General features: G+C 38.0%; 1 long non-coding RNA gene across 1 annotated transcript in view; it reads left to right on the forward strand.

Moving 5' to 3' along the window:
* LOC131485640 (uncharacterized) overlaps positions 1-23,836 on the forward strand; it is a 33,847-nt gene that overhangs the window by 330 nt on the left and 9,681 nt on the right. The window contains exon 2 of the long non-coding RNA XR_009248951.1: positions 3,816-3,983. This is a non-coding gene — a long non-coding RNA (uncharacterized LOC131485640). The remainder of the gene's footprint in view (positions 1-3,815; positions 3,984-23,836) is intronic.

A 23,836-nucleotide genomic window follows, 5' to 3' on the forward strand; every position in this document is an offset into this window, starting at 1 on the left:
CCAAATCTTTCCAGTTCACCTTCCTGAGAGCTGGAGTTCAACAAGCGGCATTTTTATTATTTATTCATTTTTATTTCCAGTGTAGTTAGCGTAGTGTTACGTTAATTTTAGGTGTATAATATGATTCAGCAGTTCCATGTATTGCTCAGTGCTCATTAAGTTAGGCATACTCTTTTTTTTTTTTTTTTTTAATTTCTTAAAGTTTATTTACTTTGAGAGAGAGCACGCTGCGCGCACAAGTGGAGGGGGGGGGGCGGAGAGAGAGAGAGAAAGAGAGGGAGAGAGAATCCCAAGCAGGCTCTGCACAGCGCAGAGCCAGACCCCACAAACCCTGAGATCACGATCTTAGCCAAAGTCAGAGGCTTAAGGCGCTGAACCACCCAGGTACCCCTGGGTAAGCATACTCTGAATCCCCTTCACATGTTTCACCTATCCCCGCCCCCAACCCACATCAAGCATCATTTTTAAATCTCCAGTGCCAGGCACAGAGAAGGAGCTCCATCAATGTTGTTTTCTCCCTTCTTTGAATATAACTTACTCGAATTAATAGTTGCTGATTGATAATTTACAGCAAATCTTCCTTTGATTTTTTTATATGATTTAATTGAACTGATTGTTAGTGTAGTTTGTTGCCTTTTGAGAAAAATTAAATCTGATCACAGCTTTTTTTTTTTTTAAGCCAAACAGACAGTGTAAATGATACAATCTGAAAGGCAGGACTAATTTCATGGGTGTGCAAACCGTGCGGGAGAACAGGGTCCCTATCTCAGAAGGACCCTTCACTTGGTACAATTCTCTGCTTGGTGTAATTATTTTCTGTGCCACATGGTTAAAACGATTTTAAAGAGGGGTTCCCATATTTTCATATGGCACTGAACCCTGCAAATTATTGTGGTTAATCCTGCTTAAAGGACTGTGGGTGACATGACCTCTGTGGGAGGTGACATGGATGCCAGAATCTGTCCTGTGGCCCAAGCCCATTTTGTCATAATGACCTGTGGACTCAACCTGTGCACCTGCAGATCAATTGAGACTCAGTCTGAAAATGTTTAATCAAAATAAAGCTTTTATTCTGGGAAAGTGAAGTTGAAGTGAAGTGAAATTTCTTTTTACTTTCTATTGTTTTTATTTACTTATTTAGAGAGAGAGAGAGAGGGAGAGAAACCGTGAGTGAGGGAAGGGCAGAGAAAAAAAGAGAGAGAGAATTCCAAACAATCAACACAGAGCCCTTAATGGACTGTGAGATCATGACTTGGGCCAAAGTTGGATGCTTAACCGACTGAGCCATCCAGGGGCCCCTCTATTGTTTTTAAATATAAATCACAGAAAAGGGAATTTTCTCTAAACTGAGCTTCACAACAAAACAGAACACCTGGGTTTGCAAGTTATTTCAAAGTGATAGGAAATATTTGAAGAAAGTTAAAGGGTGTTTATTTAATAAAATAATTGCTGTGGGGTGCAAACTAACCTATCGAGCATGAAGTCGTTTAGGCAAGCGTTCTGGTGTTAATACAATGTGATAATAACCAGAACTAAAATTTCTTTTACTCCACATAAATAATAAGTGATCCAGTAAATTTCTGTTTCTGCTTTAAAATATTATGTACTCATATACATGCATGGAAGCAAAGTAGGCTGAAATAATAAATTAAGGTTGATATTTCTCATAACAAAACTAGTAATAAAAATGGCTGAATATTAACTACTTAAAGAAGTAGACCCAAAATGATCTGTAAATATGTGGCTGAGAAGATTTAAGGACTCTGTCTGAACTAAAATAAATAGGGTGTAATCTTAGGGAGGCAACAAAGATCATGAAAGAGAGAAAAGCTCAACTCTGCTTAAGGTCTTTGGGAAAGGAGACAGAAAAGGCACCACACATACATGAAGAATGGTATAATCTGTTGGACGTCAGCACTGTGCTACTTGAGAAGAGTTCTTATGGCTTTTCCACAGACTTGATCAGTGTTTCTCAACGTTGGCACCATTGACATTTAGGACCAGATAATTTTTGGCTGTGGGAAACTATCCTGGGCATTGTGGGATGCTTAGTAGCACCCTGCCCTTTGTCCACCAAATAACAAGAGGACTCCCAGACTTCCCCTTACCTCCAAGCTTGAATTTTACTCTGAGGCTAATATAACCAGATGAACTTTCTTTTGCTTCCTGTGCATCCAAGCTGTGATGACCACAATGTCCCTAGATCTTGCCAAATGTCCACTAGTTTGGTGGGGGTGGGGAGGGGAAGGTGAGAAATTTGCCCCCATTTGAGAAACTCTGGCCTAGGTAAACATTTTTCAAAACTCCTTTTATTCTGATTCTGTCTGTTCTCATCTAATGACATTTTAGAAAAGAATAGCCCTCATTATTATTTAATAAATCAGAATTTGAGTTAATAATGCATTAGTCTCTGGAGAATCTAATTGGGGTGACTCATTCTCTAAGAGACTGTTCACCTTTGAATGTGATACTCACCTTATAAAATTGAGTTTCTAAATACGTATCGCTGAAGACCAGATTTTGAACCATGAGAACTCAACCCAGTACTACAAATGTGTAGCCCTATGTCAGTGTCGCATCCCAACATTATGACCTTAATTCTAACTGCAGAGTTCAGTAGAATGAGTACAGATGAACCTTAGTGAAGATTATCTAACTCCCACACTCGTATTGACAAATGTCCAAATCTCGCAGACTGTTTTCCATTTTATTTCCCAATGTCGTTTTTTTTGTTTTTTTTGTTTTTAATTTCTTAAATCCTAAAGCTTGTATTTCTTTTCCACCACACATTCATGGTATCTGTAACTCCTTACTTGTCTCAAAAAGATCAAGAGTGACATCAGATGGTGAACAGATCCATGAAAAGGTGCTCAACATCACTAATCATCAGGGAAATGTAAATCAAAACCATTAGATACCACCTCAAACCTGTTAGAATGGCTAGACTCAAAAAGACAAGAAATGACAAGTGTTAGTGAGAAGGTGGAGAAAAGAGAACACTCATGCACGTTAGTGGGAATGTAAATTGGGGCAGCCACTATGAAAACAGGATGGAGTTTCTTAAAAATATTAAAAATAAAACTACCATATGATCCAGCAATTCCATTTCTGGGTATTTATCCAAAGGAAACATACTAACTTGAAGAGATATCTGCACCCCCTCCCCCAACATTCGTTTTGATGTTACTTATAATATCTAAGACATGGAAACAATCCAAGTATCTATAGATGGATGAATGGATAAAGAAAATGTGGTGTGTGTGTGTGTGTATATATATATATATATATATACACACACACAATAGAATATTAATCAGCCATAAAAAGAAGGAAATCTTGCCATTTGTGACAAAATGGATGGAACTTGAAGGTATTATTATAAGTGAGGTAAGGGGGTGCCTGGGTGGCTCAGTTGGTTAAGCCTCTGACCGGCTCAGATCTTGCAGTTTGTGGGTTTAAGCCCCGCATCAGGCTCTGTGCTGACAGCTTGGAGTCTGGAGACTGCTTCAGATTCTGTGTCCTTCTCTTTCTCTGCCCCTCTGCAACTCCTGCTCTGTCTCTCTCTCTCTCTCAAAATTAAATAAACATTAAAAAACTTAAAAAATAATAAGTGAAGTAAGTCAGAGAAAGGCAAAAACTGTCTCACCTACATGTATGTGATCTCTCTTAAATGTAGAATCCTAAAAATTAATAATAATAACTCCAAGCTCATAGGTATAGAGAACATATTGGAGGTTGTCAGAGTTAGGCAATTGGGGGTGGGCAAATGGGCAAAAGCTCAAGTGGATTAAAGCTACAAATTTCCTATTATGTAGTTAAGTCCCGGGAGGCAGCTCAAGATGGCGACCCAGGAAGACCCTGAACTTATTTCCTCCCACGGACACAGAGAATCTGCAATTACATATGGAACAATTTCCTCTGAAAAAGGCCTGAAAGCAAGCTGAGAAACTCCTTCACTTGGGCAAATGAAAACATCGGAGCAGGTACGAGAGGCTGGGATAAAAGTTCACCTTTAACTTCCCTCCCACGGTGACTCACAATTAGAAGGAATCCCACAAACTTGAAGTTTCTCTGTGAGGAATGATGAGTTTGTATCCCACATCAGGCACCCCCAGCTTTTAAGACCTGCATCCGAGAAAGGAACCCACAAAACATCTGGCTTTGAAAACAAACAAGGCCCGAGTCCATGAGACCAGAAGGGAACCAAGGAGCGGCCCTTAAAGGGCTCCCGCAGACTCAGCTGCCCTAGGGTCTAGAGCAGATGCAGCTCTTTGAAAAATACCCAGATTTTAGGTGAAAGAGATTCAATTGCTAATTTTAGAGGATCCCCGGAGGGGCAGGGGCCTGTTGGGATACTCCTAGCGACAGCACTGGTGGCAGGCGCCATTTTCCTTTTTTTCCCCTAGACCTTTTTTCTTTCCTTGGTGGGCGCCTTCCGGCTCTCCCTCTGCTGCGCGCCACAGCCTCAGTATCTCCCAGACGGGAGCTTTCACACAGTCTGGTGCCCCAGGTTTTGCAGTGAGAAGCCAGGGGAAGCTCTTTGATGGGCTGGCTCTGGAGGGAAGAGCACCAGACTTGCACCCCTACAGCCCTGCGCTGACAGACTGCAACACAGGCCTGTCCTTCGGAGGAGGAGGCCTCCTTTGCTTTTTCGGGAGCTTTGGCCTGGGAAACAGGCTACACTTCTGTTCTTATCTCTTTCTAAAGAGCTCAACGTCCCCAGCCAAATGAGTACCACCTTGACCCTGCCTTTCACTGATTTCAAAGCTTCGTAAAAAATTACATATTGCCAGTTTCATGATTTCAGTTAGATTCAACCAAGTTTTTAATGCATTTTAGTTGTAATATTACATATAATATTATATTAATCATATAAAAATTTATTTGAGAATAGAATGCTTAGAAAATATGGAATAGTGGAAAAAGAAAATTAAATCACCAATAATCCGACTGGTTAAGAGAGAATTTGGTTTAATTTCTCTGATAGGTCTTCTGTTCATTCAAGTTTTGAAACCGCTTGCATGCATAATTTTTTGTGCCTGACAATTTTTTGGAAGCCGCAGTGAAATATTTTTTACCTTCTAACATGATTACTTAGATTTTAAATGTCTGTTTTTAAAAAGGATAATTTTGATAATTTGTATTTTCAAAAAAAGCAATCTCTTTTATCCAATTTTATATTTTTTGACATTGAAAAATTTAAATCTCCACTCCTGTGTTTATCACACTTTTTTCTTTGTTAGTTTTGAATGTTTGTGTTCTTTCTTTTTTTACTTGATTCTTTCATTCAGATGGGAATTTTTTTTAGTTGACTTTTTTAAAGAACAATTCTTAGATTTACAGTTAAGGTTTTAAAATGCAAAATATATTCTTACAAAAGAAATTGGGTCAATGGTTTTGGACATTTCTACTGCTCTTGAAATAAATGTACTGCCAATTTGCTTTCTAGACAGTTCATAAAACTCATATGCAGTATTTATCTCTATTTCTCTGTTTTATGAACTGGGCCGTAATTGTCAGTTATACTTCAATAAAGTTGGAACAAAATTTTTAAAATGTAGGGGCCGCTTTTAGGCAACCAACTTCAGCAATGGAAGCCTGAGTAAGGTAGAAGAGACCACAGTGACCCCCTTGACTGAATACAAGCAGGCCCATTAGGACCCATCTCTAAATACCCATAAGCTCTAGCTGACCAATGTGACCAATGTGTTACTTACACCCAGACATAGATACCAAAAAAGGGAAAATTCTGCACCTTCCCCCTTCACTATAGTTCCGTACCACTCACTGCCTTGTGGCAGACAGTCTCTCCTTTGCTCTCCTGACAGCTGCTCCCTTACAGTATATTCAAATAAATTCCTATCTCCTTTGTTCTGCTTTAAGCAGATTCTGTTACTGCCCATTCTGTCAGCCCGTGCCTGATCAGGCTGCCTCACAAAAAAACACAAAACCAAGTTGGGTTATATTATGTATTGTTTCTAAAACTACGCCATCGTTTACTTTTTAATAGCTGTCAAGTGTTTCCTTCAATGATGTACCATATTTTATTTCACCAATGCCTTATCATTCTGGGGAGCTATGCTGCATAAAAACTACCCTAAAACCTAGTCATATGAAATACCATTTTGTTGTGCTCACCCTGTGGATTAGGAGTTCAGACAGAGTACAGTGGAGATGATTTATCTCTGATACATGATGTCTGTGGCCTCAGCTGGGGTCACCCAACAGCCAGACAGACTCAACAACCAGGGAATGGAATCACTGGTAGGTATTTTCACTCACATGTCTGTGGTAGCTGCTGGATCTTGTCCAGAGCACTTACCTCTCCATGTGGTCTGAGCTTCCTCACAGTATGGCAGCTTGAGTGCAGTTAGACATTTTTCATGGCGGCTGACAGTCCTAAAGGTGAATGCCCCCAGAGCACCAGGCAGAAGCTGCATGGCCTTTTTTGGCCTAGTGTCACTTTTGTTGCACTCAGTTGGTCGTGGTAGTCACATCAGGAGAGGGGACATAGACCCCATCTTTTGAAGGGAGAAGTGTCAGAGACTTTGTGGGAAAAACCACCACATCTATTATGAATAGTTAGGTCATTTACGATTTTGTTCATTACAACATAGCAATGAACATGTGCATACATATGTCTGCATGCACACGGTAAGGGTTCCTACAGGGCATATTTCCCATAAATAGAATTGCTGCTCCATGGGGGTGCACATTTATAATTTTGTTAAATCTACCTAATATCTCTCCCATAGGGCTTTGCCAAATTTATGAACCCTCTACAATATGAAAGAAGTTATTTCTTTACCACTTTCCTGACACTAACGTATATATATATTTTAAATTTTAACCCTGTTATTGAGGAGTGATTGGCATGCAAAAAGCTGTTGATATTCAATCTATACAACTTGATGTTAAAACTTTGGTAGACATTCCATATTGGTTTCCCAAAACATTGTTCTAATTAGACTTCCACCAACAATATAGGAGTGTGTCCATTTCTAATGAGCACCACCAATTCTGCAGAAGATCATTCTCTTGCTAATCTGATGAAAAAATTTGTATTTACTTGGTTTTTGAGAAAGCTGAGTATTCCTAAGTTTGTATTCCTTTTTCCACTTTTTTAAAAAAATTTTTTATACATTAAAAAAAAAATTTTTTTTAATTTACATCCAAATTAGTTATTATATAGTGCAACAATGATTTCAGGGGTAGATTCCTTAATGCCCCTTACCCATTTAGCCCATCCCCCCTCCCACAACCCCTCCAGTAACCCTGTTTGTTCTCCATATTTAAGTCTCTTATGTTTTGTCCCCCTCCCTGTTTTTATATTATTTTTGCTTCCCTTCCCTTATGTTCATCTGTTCTGTGTTTTAAAGTCCTCATATGAGTGAAGTCATATGATATATGTCTTATGTCATATATCATATGATATATGACTAATTCTGCTTGGCATAATACCCTCTAGTTCCATCCACATAGTTGCAAATGGCAAGATTTCATTCTTTTTGATTGCCGAGAAATACTCCATTGTGTGTGTGTGTGTGTGTGTGTGTGTGTGTGTATATATATATATATATGTGTGTGTGTGTATATATATATATACACACACATATATATATATGTGTATACATATATATATACATACCACATCTTCTTTATCCATTCATCCATCAATGGACCTTTGGGCTCTTTCCATACTTTGGCTATTGTCGATAGTGCTGCTATAAACATGTGGTGCATGTGTCCCTTCGAAACAGCATACCTGTATCCCTTGGATAAATACCTAGTAGTGCAATTGCTGGGTTGTAAGGTAGTTCTATTTTTAATTTTTTGAGGAACCTCCATAGTGTTTTCCAGAGTGGCTGCACCAGTTTGCATTCCCGCCAGCAGTGCAAAAGAGATCCTCTTTCTCTGCATCCTTGCCAACATCTGTTGTTGCCTGAGTTGTTAATGTTAGCTATTCTGACAGGGGTGAGGTGGTATCACATTGTGATTTTGATGTGTATTTCCCTGATGATGAGTGATGTTGGGCATTTTTTTCATGTGTCAGTTGGCCGTCTGGATGTCTTCTTTGGTGAAGTGACTATTCATGTCTTTTGCCCATTTCTTCACTGGATTATTTGTTTTTTGGGTGTTGAGTTTGATAAATTCTTTAATAGATTTTGGATACTAACCCTTTATGTGATATGTTGTTTGCAAATATCTTCTCCCATTTTGTCAGTTGCCTTTTAGTTTTGCTGATTGTTTCCTTTGCTGTGCAGAAGCTTTTTATTTTGATGAAGTCCCAGTAGTTCATTTTTGCATTTGTTTCCCTTGCCTCCAGAGACATGTTGAATAAGAAGTTGCTGCAGCCAAGGTCAAAGAGGTTTGTGCCTGCTTTCTCCTCAAGGATTTTGATGGCTTCCTGTCTTACATTTAGGCCTTTCATCCATTTTGAGTTTATCTTTGTGTATGGTGTAAGAAAGTGGTCCAGGTTCATTCTTCTGCATGTCGCTGTCTAGTTTTCCCAGAACCACTTGCTGAGGAGACGGTCTTTATTCCATTGGATATTCTTTCCTGCTTTGTCAGAGATTAGTTGGCCATACATTTGTGGGTCTATTTCTGGGTTCTCTATTCTGTTCCATTGATCTGAGTGTCTGTTCTTGTGCCAGCACCAGACTGTCTTGATGATTACAGCTTTGTAGTATAGCTTGAAGTCTGGGATTGTGATGCCTCCTGCTTTGGTTTTCTTTTTCAAGATTGCTTTGGCTCTTCGGGGTGTTTCCTGGTTCCATACAAATGTTAGGATTATTTGTTCTAGCTCTGTGAAGCATGCTGGTGTTATTTTGATAGGGATTGAAACACTAACCTGTATTTGAGCGTATTTCCAGGATAATACTTTTTCAGTCAAGGAATTTTTAATGCATAAATAGTTTTCCATATAATGAATTTTGCCACTCTTGTATTGTTTGGGTGTTTAGATTGCTCCTAGTACTTGACCACTCTAAGGAATTTGATGATGTATATATCCTTGTAAGTAAACCTTTGCCCACTTTCTTAATTATATCCTAAGGATACAGCCCTAGAAGTAGAATTGCCAAGTCAAAATTTATCCTCTTGTTTAAGCCTCCTGATACATATTGCCTAAATAACAGAACATTTATGTCATTTTACATCCCATCAACATGTCCTTTCATTAGACAATGTTCTTCAACAGTGGGGCACTTAGCATTTTCTAATATATAACGTAAAGGACATTTAACTACAAATTTTCAGAGTCAGCTCAGAAATCACATCGAACAACTCCCTAGTTGTAATTCTCTAGGAATAGGATGTTTTGATGAATGTTTTGTGTCTTTTTCACGTGCACCATGTGCTAAAGAAAATAGAAAATTCAATACTTGCACTGCACCACCTGTCTGTATTTCCCTGCGCCCATTATAACTACATTTTCAGATCCATGCTTTGGCTTATTTTCTTATATAGATGGCTGATATGAAAACATGTAACATTTGAAAAACCTCCATATGATATTTTTAAAACACTTCAATGGCCTCTTACAAAATCCCCTAGGAGTATTTCTCTTAGCACTAAGGATCTGAATAAAAGTTTGTTTTTCCCACTAAACTAGTGTACTTCTGTCTATCGGTGAGAGCTATGTGGTGTACTTCCTTTTTTTGTCCTGGTTTTTAGGATGATCAGAACTAAGTTCTATGCAATTACTATAGCATTATTCACTTTAAGCAAGATTTTTTAAAATATAAATTTTCTTTTGTCCTTTTTTATTTCTCTCTCTCCTTTTTTGTGGAATGTTCAGCTCTTACTGTAATTAATATACCTTTAATACTTTTTAGAGGGTGGAGAGAGAAGGTCAAATTATAAACCAGTTGATAAAAATTATATCTTGGGGTGCCTGGGTGGCTCAGTGAGTTGAGCGTCTGACTCTTGATTTTGGCTCAGGTCATGATCCGGGGGTTGGGGGAAAGAGTGCTGTGTGGGACTTTACACTGGGCATGGAGCCTGCCTTATGATTCTCTCTCTCTCTCTCTCTCTCTCTCCCTCTGCTCCTTCCCCCTGCCTCTTAAAAAAAGTTATATCTTTAATTGGTAATATAGATGATTTTGGGGTTGGGCTAAATATGTATTAGTTTTTATGTATGACTTAGAAACAGTTTAAAAATTAGAGTGTGAGTTATTTTTCTATTCACCTTTCTCTGCCTGGCAAAAGAAACTAGGACGTTGGGAGTAATCAAAGGCTTTATTTTAAGTTTAATTTGATTTTGTTTTTATAAACTGTATTTAATAAAACATCTAATGGATTCCTTTATAACACAGAACCAGCTATAGAAGAGAGGTTTGCATGTTTTAACGTTTTATATTTACACAGATGACAGATCTAGCAACTGTAGGTTGACAGCCTGAAATAGTTTATGTTTCTGGTTCTGTATTTTTTAAACATTATCATGTTTCATATCTTGGCTTTCTGTTATTATGTGTTAGCTTGCAAATATGACATGGGAGACTGGTTAGGTTTCCAAATGTCATGGGAAAATAGGATTTACATCTCATAGTTATGTGTACATTTATTTGTCTACTGAGTTAATTCTGTGTCCCTTCCACAAATGTTCTATGAACCATGTAAAATCAGTTCTGATTGTAGCTAGTTAAACAGCAATTTCCTCCTTAAAAATGCTGTTTTGAGAGATGAGACAACTGGAATAAAAGTTACCCATGACTTTAGCCATGAGTCATTTCAAAGAACTCAAGGTTGATTCAGTTACTAATGCATTCATTCAGTGTATATTTGTTTACCTTTTATGTATCAGGTACTATTACTGGGATAAAATGGTGAACTAGACAGCAGTAGACAGGCAAGGTTCTTGATCTTATAAAACTTACATTCTAGGGGTGCCTGGGTGGCTCAGTCAGTTAAGTGTCTGACTCTTGATTTAGGCTCAGGTTATGATCTCATGGTTCGGGATCTCAAGCCCTGTATTGGACTCTGTGCTGACAGGTGGAGGCTTCTTGGGATTATCTCTCTCCCCCCTTTGTTTGCCTGTCCCCCAATCTCTCTCTCTCTCAAAAATAAATAAATAAACTTAACAAAATAAAAAATAAATAAAACTTACAGTCCAGAAGGAGGAGCCAGAAAATAAAATAAAAATAAATATGTAAATAAATAAGAAAATTTTAGTTAGTTGTAAGTACTATTCAGAGAATTAAGTAGGGCTATAGTAATAAGCCTCTACTTTAGAAACATTGGTCATAGAAGGACTTCTGAGGAGGCTAAATTTTAGCTGAGATCAGAATCAGAATAAATAGTTCCTTTCTGTAAAGATGAGTGGAAGACAATTCTAAGTAGAGAGTATAGGTAGTGCAAAGACCCTAAGGTAGGACTTGGTGTGCTTCCACAAAAGAACGAAGGCTAACAGGGCAGATACTAAAGATGCTCTGATTTTTTGTTTTGTTTTGTTTTTTTTTTTTTACTCTAACAGAGACTCTCTGTCTTTTGGTACCTAAAGATCAAAATGAGAGGCACCTGGGTGGCTCAGTTGGTTAAGTGTCTGACTCTTTTTTTTTATTTTTTTATTTTTTTTTATTTTTGGGACAGAGAGAGACAGAGCATGAACGGGGGAGGGGCAGAGAGAGAGGGAGACACAGAATCGGAAACAGGCTCCAGGCTCCGGGCCATCAGCCCAGAGCCTGACGCGGGGCTCGAACTCACGGACCGCGAGATCGTGACCTGGCTGAAGTCGGACGCCTAACCGACTGCGCCACCCAGGCGCCCCTAAGTGTCTGACTCTTGATGATCTCAGCCCAGGGCTTGATCTCATGGTCTTGAGATCAAGCCCCACATTGGGCTCCGCACTGGGTGTGAAGCTTATGTTAAAAAAAAAAAAAAATTAAAATGAAAGGCAGCCTTTCCCATTTCTAACGGCTGTTCTGCGTTTTTCTGATTCTGAGATAGGAGTGCACAGTGCTATTACTAATAACAGTAGAGACTTATATAGTGCTTCCTACAGGCAGGTACTATTGTAAGTTCTTTACATGTGTTAACCTATGAGGTTATGAGATACATATTTTTATGTTTATGTTTTTGTAGATGAGGAAACTGAAACACAGATAAGTTACTTAACATGGGATCAAAGAGGTAGTACATGGCAGAACAGAGATTTGTTTCCATTAGTCAGAATCCAGAATTTGTGTGTTTAACCATTAAACCATACTGCTTCGTGATAACAATGAGGAAGATAGTGGCATACACCTTTATTTTTGCTATCAAAGCATCGTAGATTAAACAAATCGATGTTATCCTCATGTTACATCTTATGAAAAGAATAAGGAATTGGTATTTAAAATATAAGATACTGGTTACAAGGACATGGGTTTATTTTGCATCACTGGGCAAAGTAAACTCATTTGCCATACCTTCTGGATCTCCACTTACACCATCATCCATTCATCCATTCTTTTACCCACCAATAATTACTGTTTGCCTACCATATATACCAGGAACTTTTTTAGGTACTACCAATACAGAAATGGACAAGTTAGTCTCTGCTCTTATGGAGTTTACTTTTTCCAAAAGTATGACAAACATTCTGTATTAGTAAAACAAGTCTTTAAAACTAACTCAGTTAACAGAATCAAATATCTTCAGATACAGTTAATTTGGTCTTTACAGATTACATACTAATTCACAAGGGAATAAATGACTTGAGTCAAGGCGTTTGCACAGCTGGAAATCAAGTTTAAGATTAGATTGCCATGAACCCAAGTGATCTGGCTCCAGCCTAAACACTGAATTAATCCACTTACTTGGAGCAGACCAAGGTTTGCAAGAGAGGCAGCATCTGTCCCATAGAATGGTAGCTGATGTGTTTGTAAATGACCAGTGCTTTCAACTCTGTAAAATTCAGTTGAACTTGAGAAGACATAGCCAGTATCTCCTGATTCTTAGTAAATTCTAATCTTTTCCAGTTTACCTTCTACTAAATTAACCATAGAACCTGGAAGTCAGCCATGTTACATAAACACTCTAGAAGCATTATGCTGTGAGTAAGAGACAGGGGTAATGAGCCATATCTAAAACTGTTTTTATTGGAATCCATAAGAGAAGGAGAGAGTAGAGTTTTAAAAAAGTATGAGTGAGATGAGTTAGTGGAAAATGAGACTAAGGTGAGAATAAATGTGTGAATATTAGAGATTTTTACAGACTGGAACTTGATTTGAAATGGAAGAATGGAAAAATGCTGAGACCATTTTGGACTTAATGGAAATGGTAAGGAAACTGTGATAATTTTATTACTATATTTGAATTGCCTGGTACTATAAAAGACCATTCTTATAAAACTGCCAGATTTCTGGAATTTTCATGAACTAATTATATAAAACCATAGACCAGGATGTTTCAGGAATACACTTGGGTGAAGTCAGAGCTCACATAATTTATATCTTACTTTAATTTTATCATCACTTGACAAAACTTGTTTAATAAATGCACTTTCTTTATAAATCTGGTGCCACATTTCTCAAAGTGATGTTGAGAAACTCGCATTTCCTTAGGAAATTATTTAGATTCATGTTTCTGTGATTAAATGTGGGAGTGGTAGGTTAAACAAAGGACTTCACTGAATCTTCAAGGTGCTAGGGAACATATAAATCTCCCCTTGTGGGATATAGTACTGTTTTTGTCTTAGAGCATTCTGATAGATTTGTATCATCTGAAACACAATTTGGGAAATTCCCGTCTAGTTCACTGGTGGTCATGTTCCCATTGGATCAGACCCCATAATCTTTTTCTAAGTCCTTAACTGTTTGTATTCCAAGGACGACTTGATGTCTCTTCATTCTTAATATCATAGTATCACCTGTTTCTTAAACAAGAAACTCCAAGCAGTTATATATTTGATTGCCTTTTATTCTACTTTCCCAGCCAATTGTCAACTCCTACTTCATTTTTCTTCCAAGAATTTCACAAATATTTCTCACTTTTTAATTTTCTGGAATCACCTCCTCAAGAGGGGGGATTTTTTTTTTAAATATTATTTATTTATTTTGAGACCGAGTGAGAGAGTGCAGGAGCAGGGGAGAGGCAGAGAGAGAGGGAGGAGAGAATCCCAAGCAGGCTCTGTGCTGTCAGGGTGGAGTCAGAGGTGGGGCTCCATGTGGGGCTCCATCTCACCAACTGTGAGATCATGACCAGAGCAGAAACCAAGGGTCCAACACCTAACTGACCCATTGAGCCCCTCCAGGCGCCCCAGAAGGGGCTTTGATCAACATATGCTTTGGTTGTTTCAGCCCCCTCAACAGGCCTAATTTCTCTCCAAGGAGATTTTTTATTACTGATAAAGATGTCACTCCTTCTTCTTTTGACCATGTTGCCTTTTTGGTTTCCTTGGAGGAAACATTTGTTACCTGATAGTCCTGCTAAGTATAATTTTTAAAAAGTCATGTGCATCTGCATGATTCTCATACAAGTGAAATGAGTAACATGAATCAAAGACTTTATTCAATTTATTTATTCTTATTATTTTTTAAAAAATTTAATGTTTATTTATTTTTGAGAGACAGAGTATGAGCAGAGGAGGGACAAGAGATACAGGCTCCAGGCTCTGAGCTGTCAGCACAGAGCCTGACGTGGGGCTTGAACCCACGAACTGTGAGATCATGACCTTAGCCAAACCTGGTGCTAAACTGACTGAGCCACCCAGGCACCCCAACTTTGTTCAACTTATTAATTAAAGGAGAAGCTAGTAAGATGTTAAAATTGGTTCAAAGTTTTATAGTCAGAGATTATATTTTCTACTAGATAAAATTAATCTGTATTACTATAAATATGAGTAATTTGCATTGTGACTAACTAGAATCATTTGCATTGCTTCAAGTTTTTTTATTACTTAACCTCTACCCCTGTAGCATTGTAGAATAGCCTCGCCAATAGAAAGTCAATCATGGGTGCAAGCTCCCTTACAATCAGGTAATACCCAGAGTGTCCATTAGACAATGCCCAATCTCCATGCAGGGCACTCCCAGTAATCTTTTTGCCTATTTTTAAGTATTGGGTAATTTTTTCTCAGCAGTCAGTAATTCTCCACTGACAGTATTTATTTAATCAGTGTTTGTGTTACTTTGTTTCTACAGTGGTGCCACGGCCCGGGTTTAGTAACTTCTAGAGAAGGATTTATGTGGGTTTAGCTTGCCAGGTGAAGGCCTTGCATAGTCCCACTGGAGATAGGAATTTTAAAGCTTTCTGTGAGAACATGAGAGAAAAACTTTTCCTAATTAAAGAAAACTAAAAATAAATTTCCACATAGATGTAACTAGTCAGTGGATTTTAACCTCCTAAATGTGCTCCACTTCCCATTCTCCAGCCTTCCAAATACTGAGCTAAGTATACAGTCCCCTCATAATCACTGCACACTGCAGATGTGAGATGGCCGTGGAAGTGTGCCTTCTTGAACGAGGCTGTGGTCTCGAATGATTCCTCTGTGAGTAAGGATAGCTGATCCTTGCAGAGATGAAACCCACATATTTGGACTCTTCCATTACCAAAGTGGGTAGAAGTGACAGCATAGTTCAGTTATAGTGGGAATATTTATTTGAATCAAACAAACAAATTAAAGAAATCCTCTCAATCCACTGGATCCTTTATTCTCTTAGTGAAAGAGATCAGGTCCTTTCAGTAAGCAGATACCTCTGGGAGGCTGGATTGTTTATGCATAAATCAGTCTTTTAACCAGTGCCTCTTAAACTGTCTGCAATGAATAACCACACATATAATACCCAATGTTATGGACCAAGATAATAAAAATGAATTTCTCAAAAAACAAAACAAAATCCCCCCACAAAGGCCAAAACGTAAGTAAGTTCCAATTTTTTAATTAGTAGCTTAAACAGATAAAAACTACATTTCGGTAAATATAATTAGCATAATATAAGTAGAAAAAACTCTAATTAGAAAAAATGTTTATTGAATATGTTCATGGGAATAGATGATAATCACTAATTACTTTTTAAATTCCACATTCATAAGTAAACTAAAAGTTGAATCAAATAGTCATTCCCACGTATAAAATGCCTATGTGCATACTTTGAATGAGCATAGTGCATATCAGTATTAAAAGTTTCAATATGAGGGGCCCCTGGGTGACTCAGTTGGCTAAGCATCCGACTCTTGATTTTGGCTCAGGTCACGATCTCATGGTTTGTGAGGTTGAGCTCTGGGCCGGGCTCTGTGCAGACAGTGTGGAGCCCACTTGGGATTCTCTCTCATCTTCTCTCATGCTCCCTCTCACCCTTTCTCTGCTCCTACCCCACTTGCTCTCACTCTCTCTCTAAATAAATAAATACACTTAAAAAAAAGTTTCTATCTTATTTTTCCTTTCCTTTCCCTATGTTCATCTGTTGAATTTCTCAAATTCCACACGAGTGATATGATATCTTTCTCTTACTGACTTATTTCACTTAGCATAATATGCTCCATTTCCACTCACGTTGTTGCAGATGGCAAGATTTCATTCATCACTGAGTAGTATTCCATTATATATGTACCACATCTTCTTTATCTATTGATGGACATTTGGGCTCTTTTCATAATTTGACTATTGGTGATAGCACACTGTAAACATTGGGGTGCATGTGTTCCTTCAAACCAGCACTCCTGTATCCTTTGGGTAAATCCCTAGTAGTGAAATTGCTGGGTTGTAGGGTAGCTCTCTTTTTAACTTTTTGAGTAACCTCCATACTGTTTTCCAGAGTGACTGTCCAGTTTGCATTCCCACCAGCAGTGCAAGAGGGTTCCCCTTTCTCTACATCCTCACCAACATCTGTTGTTTCCTGACTTGTTAATTTTAGCCACTCTGACCAGTATAAGGTAATATCTTGATGTGCTTTTGATTTGTACTTCTCAGATGATGAGTGATGAGCATTTTTTCATGTGTGTGTTAGTTATCTGGATGTCTACTTTGGAAAAGTGTCTATTCATGTCTTTTGCCCATTTCTTCACTGGGTTATTTGTTTTTGGGTGTTGAGTTTGGAAAGTTCTTTATAGATTTGGGATACTAACCCTTTATCTGATATGTCATTTGCAAATATTTTCTCCCATTCCATCAGTTGCCTTTTAGATTTGTTGGTTGTTTCCTTTGCTGAGCAGAAGTTTTTTGTCTTGATGAAGTCCCAAGAGCACTGCGTGTCATATGTATGACATAGTCACTGGGTTCTACTCCTGAAGACAGGACTACACTGTATGTTAACTAACTTGAAAATAAATAAATAAAAGAAAATATATAAAGCACATGAAAAAGAAGTTTCAATTTGACAAATGAGTTTGCCTTTTGTGTGTTACTTTATCTAAAGTAGGGTGGATTGATAACTTGTGTTACACATAGGGGATAATAGACATCTAAACTGTTTTTATGTTTTGTTTTAATAGCACCATAGTGGAGAAAACAGTCTTATGGAGGTATATTACAAGAGTGGTAGAAAAGATTTTAGAGGAATTTCACATGCTTGGGATATTCATTTTTGGGTAACATTTTATGATGATGTAATTTAGAGATTACAAAATAATTGCAAAAATAACATAAGGAAGTCTTGTACATCCTTTACCACTTATGCTCTATCAAAGACACTATTTAAATTTGAAATAACCTAGTGCCATTATTGAAATCAGGAAATTAACATTATATAACACTATTATCTAATCCACAGTTCATGTCTGAATTTTGTCAGGTTTCCCTTTGAATATTCAAAGTGTGTGTATGTGTGTGTGTGTGCGCGCACACACATGCACACACATGTGCATCTATGTGTGTGTGTATTTTACCCCTCACAGTCCAGAGTCATGCATTTAGCTGATATATCTCTTTAGTCTCCTTTAATCTAGAACAGTTCCTCAGGTTTTCTTTGCCTTTTTTGAAGAACACAGGCTAGTTAATTTTAGAGTATCCTCTTTCTTACTGAGTTTTTATCTGTTAGTTTTAGCATTCATTAATGCTTTTCTAGCTTTCTTGTTTCTTCTGTCTTTATTAGTGGGCATTCTAATATAAGGAAGATGTTTCCCTTCTCCTCTATTTGTTTATTCATTCACTTATTTATATCAAAATGTACTCATGCATTTGTATCTTTCAATGGGTTATGTAATCCATTACTAATATGATTTATTCTGATGCTTGAGGTGTCCCAGATTTTGCGAGGGGCTCTCATGTCTTTCTGACATGTTTCCATTATTTTTTTGAGCAATTTCTTACTTTCTGGAGCAACAAGATACTCTAGGCTTATCCCTGCCCCAGAGCCAGAGTCAGTCTTTTCTCCAAGGAGGTCTGTTTTTATAAATTAAGATTTAGGAGTTAAGTGTGCTAATTGCTTCTGGCATGTAATTGCTTCTGGGCCCTTTCAGGAAGCCAGACTAGAATGGGCACACATATTCCTGTAGGCATACCTTCCTGTATTTATTTCTATACATATTAAGATTAATGTGTTCAGGCTGATGTCCCCAATTCCTATCCAATGCCAAGGCCTAGTGTTCCCGCCTTTCCATACTTGTAATTCTCCTTTCTATCTTCTAGTTGTCTGTTGTCATTGATTGCTAATTTAATTTCCTTGCTGTCAGGGAACATACTGTGAAAGCTTTCAAACTTTTGAAATTTATTGAGACATTCATACAACCCAGTATAATGTCTGTTTTAGTGAATATTCCATGTGCACTTGAATATAATATGTATGATGTGGTGTTGAGTGCACTGTTTATAAATATTGATGAGGTCCAGTTGGTCAATAATGTTGTTCAGCTACTCCATATCTTTACTATTTTTTGTGTAGGTAGTTTTAAAGGTGTTGCATTAATTTTTCATAGAAGGGTATTTAAATGTGCAACCATGATTATAGATTTGTCCTTTTTCTTTAGATCTGTCAGTTTTCCTTCATGTATTTTGAAATTCTGGTAAACATTTTTTACTGTTATACTTTCCTGATAAATTGACCCTTTTTCATTTTGAAGTATCTCTGTCTTTTTTTAAAAAAATTTTAATGTTTATTTATTTTTGAGAGAGAGAGAGAGAGAGACAGACAGAGAGAGAGGGAGACACAGAATCTGAAGCAGGCTCCAGTCTCTGAGCTGTCAGCACAAAGCCCGGTGTGGAACTTGAACCCACAAACCATGAGATCATTACATGAGCTGAAGTCAGACGCCCAACCAACTGAGCCACCCAGGCACCCCTGAAGTGTCTTTGTCTTTTAGTAGGAATGTTCAGTCTATTTACAGTTAATGTAAATATTGGTTGAATTTACATCTATACGTTAGCTATTCATTTTCTATTTGTCCCCTCTGGTTTTTATTTTTCTGATATTTTTTTCTAGCTTTCTTTTGGGTTCATTGAATATTTGTCAGTGTTCTATTTTCAGTATTCAGTATTCTTTATTGCCTTTTAATATAACCTTTGTATTTTTAAAAAAAGTTTATTTATTTTGAGAGAGAGAGCCAGAGTGCAAGGAAGTGGGGGAAGAGCAGAGGGGGAGAGAGAGAGAGAGAGAGAGAGAATATCCCAAGCAGGTTCAGCGCTGTCAGCACAGAGCCTGATGTGGGACTAGAACTTGTGACCTGAGTTGAGCTCATGACCTGAGATGAAACCAAAAAACTGGACACTTAACTGACTAAGCCACCCAGGCGCCCCAACCTCTATATTTTTAAATTGATTTCTTTAGAAATTACAATGTACGTTCTCATTTTACCATTGTCTACCTTGATTTAATATTATGCCACTTTATGAAATGAGAATTTTGTGACCATATAGTTTCGTTTCTCCACCATCATTCTTTTAGCTATTGTAATCATTAATATTACATCTACATACATTATAAACCACATGATATGACAGCAAATATATGAAATATTATACATCCAAGGCTATTTGTTGCAGCATTGTTTATAATGGTAAACCAAGGAAAACAACCTAAGTCTCTGTCAGTAAAAGGCTGGTTAAATAAACTGTGCCACATCACAAAATGGGATTCTGTGTGGCCTTACATGAGAATGAAGAGGTTCTTTGTGTACAAATATGGCATGATCTGTAGTTCAAGGAAAAAGAAAGGTGTAGATTAATGCATGTAGTATGGTACCTTTCATATATAAAAGTGGAAAAATATAAGTAAGTATTTGTATTCGTGTAAAGAAATACTGGGAGGATACGCAAATCTACTGAAGTGTGCTATCCATAAATAAAATTTTGGAAATAAGGAAATGAGGAAGAAAATGAGGAAACAGGAAGCCATGGGAGTCCTAATTATTTTGGTTTGATTTTTTGAAAACATTTGAATCTGTTAAGTATAAAATTAATTTTAAAGCAAAATGAAAATATTTATGTTCTGTGGTTAGCTGTAAAAGAAATACATCATTTATTTAGAAGTTCTGCTCATTCAGTGTTGAATCAAAAGATGATGACTCCAGGGGAAGGTGGCCCTGTGCTGCTGAAGGTATGTGCCACACAGCTTTCCCCTTTCTTTTCACTTGATCATATCCACCACCTTTTATCTTTGATTTTAAATGACCATCTTGTGTATCCTGGCCTTTTATTCTCTCAGAAGAATATTTATTCAGGAAATAAATGCTACCAACTATTGATGAAGGATGTATATTTACTTTGGGCTATTAATTTTTGTCAATTGCTAGATCTTTTATTCTCTTAACTTTTTTTTAAAGTTTATTAATTTTGAGGGACAGACAGTGCAAACTGGGGAGGGCAGAGAAAGAGGGAGACAGAGAATCCCAAGCAGGCTCTGTGCTGTCAGCATGAAGCCCCACATGGGGCTCTATCCCACAAAACATGAGATCATGACCTGACCCCAAATCAAGAGACAGGTGCTCAACTGACTGAGCCACCCAGGTGCCCCTGTTCCCTAAATTCTTAAATGTGTTTTGAGTAAATTGTTCTCCCAAATGTTAGCAAAAGAGTATATAAGTACTGAGAAACAAGTCTTATGAATATTTTTTGATGGATTGTTGAGAAGACTGCTGGTTTGTGTGTATAGACTATACCCATCTCAGCCCTGCATGAGGCATTGTGAGTCCAGGAGATAATGGGTTCTCAGTAAGAGAAACATACAAGACAAGCAAAGAATGGCTGAGCATGACCATGAAAGAAAAGGTCTGGGCCACTAGTTAGAAACATGAAATAGGGGGAAAAGGTATTCACATTGTTGATAAACTACTAAGGAATCTTGATCGTAAGTTTGTGAAACCTATGCAAAGAGAAAACACAAAATACAGTACAGTACTTGGCCAGCCTGGGTGTCTCTGGGTTGAGCGCCTGACACTTGATTTTGGATCAGGTTGTGATCTCACAGTTCATGGGATCATCTCCCCTTTCCTCCTCCCCCCAACCCCATCAGGCTGTGTGCTGACGGTGTGGAGCCTGCTTGGGATTCTCTCTTTCCCTGTCTCCTGACCGTGCCCCCTGCATGTGCACTCTGTCTCTCTAAAAATAAATAAATCAACCTAAAAAAAAAAATTACTGAAACCACTTTCCTAAGAAGAAAAGCAGACAATTAAAAATGTAAATTCTTTCCATGGTGCACCTGGATGGCTCAGTTGCTTGAGCATCTGACTGGCTCAGGTCATGATCTCGCTTGTGGGTTTGAGCCCTGTGTCAAGGTCTGTGCTGACGGCTCAGAGCCTGGAGCCTGCTATGGATTCTGTGTCTCCCTCTCTCTCTGCCCCTCCCCTGCTCATGCTCTGTCTCTCTCTCTCTCTCTCAAAATAAATAAACATTAAAAAAAATTTTTTTTAATGTAAATTCCTTCCAAAATGATGGACAAGTTTTGTGTAATATCCCTCAAAATTCCAAAGGTGTTCTTGTGGAACTTGGAAAATGATACAATTCATCTGGAAGAATAAGAATTAAAAATTTTTAAAAAGCCCTAAGACTTTTAAAAAGTCCTAAAACACGGGATGGATTGATAGCTAGTGAGGCACAGGGATGATTAGGTAAGAATAAAGTGGACATAGCAGCAGGTGAATTGTGGAACCCACATTATGCATATAGGATCTTTTATGTACAATTTTTTCAACTGTTTTTCTTGTTTGAAAATTTTCCACATAAGATGGGAAAATCTATGCCACAGCTCCCTACTTTTATCACATTGAGTCTAAATGCCTCTGCCTGGCTGTTAAAACTCAGAATTAAAAAGTTGTGCTATACCTGTCCAACTTTATTTCCACTGCTCCCTATCAAGCCCTGTGCTGTAACCAAGCTAATTTCCTCACTCTCCCTCACTTGTGCTATGCTCATTTCCTCTTTCACACTTTTGCTCCTGCTCTTTCTCCTGCCTAAGATGCCCTGATATCCCCTTTCCACTCATCCTAATCTTGCAGTCCTCCATTCAGGCCCTGCTGAATGCAGCCCTCACTCTGGTCCATATATGTGGATCTATTGCCATCCTTATGATTTAACGTAAACTCTGTGGTGCCTTACATTGTTTATTATCAGTCTAGTCATACATAATTGTGAATCTTAATGCTTCTTTGTGTTACTCAGTGTCTGGTATAGTACTGAGTAGTAGATGATCAGCCAGTAATTGCTAGATGGCTAATGGATGAGCAGTAACCATAGTCACAAATTCAGTCCTTGAGTGATTACTGTCCTTTGTTTTTTCAGGGGCACACTGCCTGCCATGGTTATGGCATCTGGCCCATTGGGGATTTTCAGTAATTTCTGGATAAATAAAAATTTTTTTTAGGTTTCTGCCCTTTCTCTTTTTGAATGCCTGTTTTTCTATACATTATGTCTACTGAATAGGCTAGAATTCCAGTTGCCATATATTATACAAGCATAAACAAACAAATATGTAAGCAAATAAGTAAATAAGCATCCACAGATTCACTGGGAAATTAGTGAAATTTCAAAGTTGGAAGACTTTTACCACTTGTGTCTAGAAGGGATGCTTGCCTGGGGCTACTGTAAAAGAATGGCAGATTATATATTAGTTTCCTATTATTTATGTAACAAATTATCACAAATTTAGTGACTTAAAACAGCACAAACTTATTATCTTCTACTTTCTGGAGGTCAGACATCCACAATGCGTCTTCCAGGCCTAAAATCAAAGTGTTGGTGGAGCTGTGTTCATTCTGGAGACCCTAAGTGGACCCAGGTCTGGTACATTTGAGAATAGCAGGGAAGCCAGTGCGGCTGGACAGAGCTAGGAGAGTTACAGAAGATGAGCTCAGAGAAGTAAGAACGGGGGCAGATTTTATAGAACTTTCTGGGCTCCAAAAGGACTAGACCTTTGACTGTGTGAGGTGGGGAGCCACTGGAGGCTTTTGAGCAGAACAGTTTTCAGAAGGATCCTTCTGACTCTTGTGTTATGAATAGATTTTTAGGGTAGGGTAAGAATGGAATCCGGGAGAGCAGGAAGGAGGCTACTGCAGTCATTCAGGTGAGAGATGATGGTGATTTGGGCCAAGGTGGTGACAGAATGGGGTGATGGATATATTTTGAAGACTGAGTCGACAGGGTTTCCTGATGGAGAAGACATTAAATGTACAGAGAGAGAGAGAGAGAGAGAGAGAGAGAGAGAGAATCTAAAAGGAACAACAATTGAATCCCCTTTGAACTACTCTTCGAGCACAGAAAGGGTGTGCAGCATGAAAAACTTATACCGAACTGTTGTCAGTGGCATGAAATACAAGAGCCTAAATGGCTGTAAAAGGAACCTTCCCATTTTGCTGTGTGCTGCTGAGTATTTGGAACTTTTACAACAACAATATAATCTTATGTTACTTGCATGATATAAAAAAAAAAGTTACAGATGAGACTGACAACTTTTGTCAAGGACACTTCTCCCTTCATTTGGGCAAC

This window comes from Neofelis nebulosa, chromosome 1 (assembly GCF_028018385.1).
Source record: "Neofelis nebulosa isolate mNeoNeb1 chromosome 1, mNeoNeb1.pri, whole genome shotgun sequence".
NCBI classification, from domain to species: domain Eukaryota; kingdom Metazoa; phylum Chordata; class Mammalia; order Carnivora; family Felidae; genus Neofelis; species Neofelis nebulosa.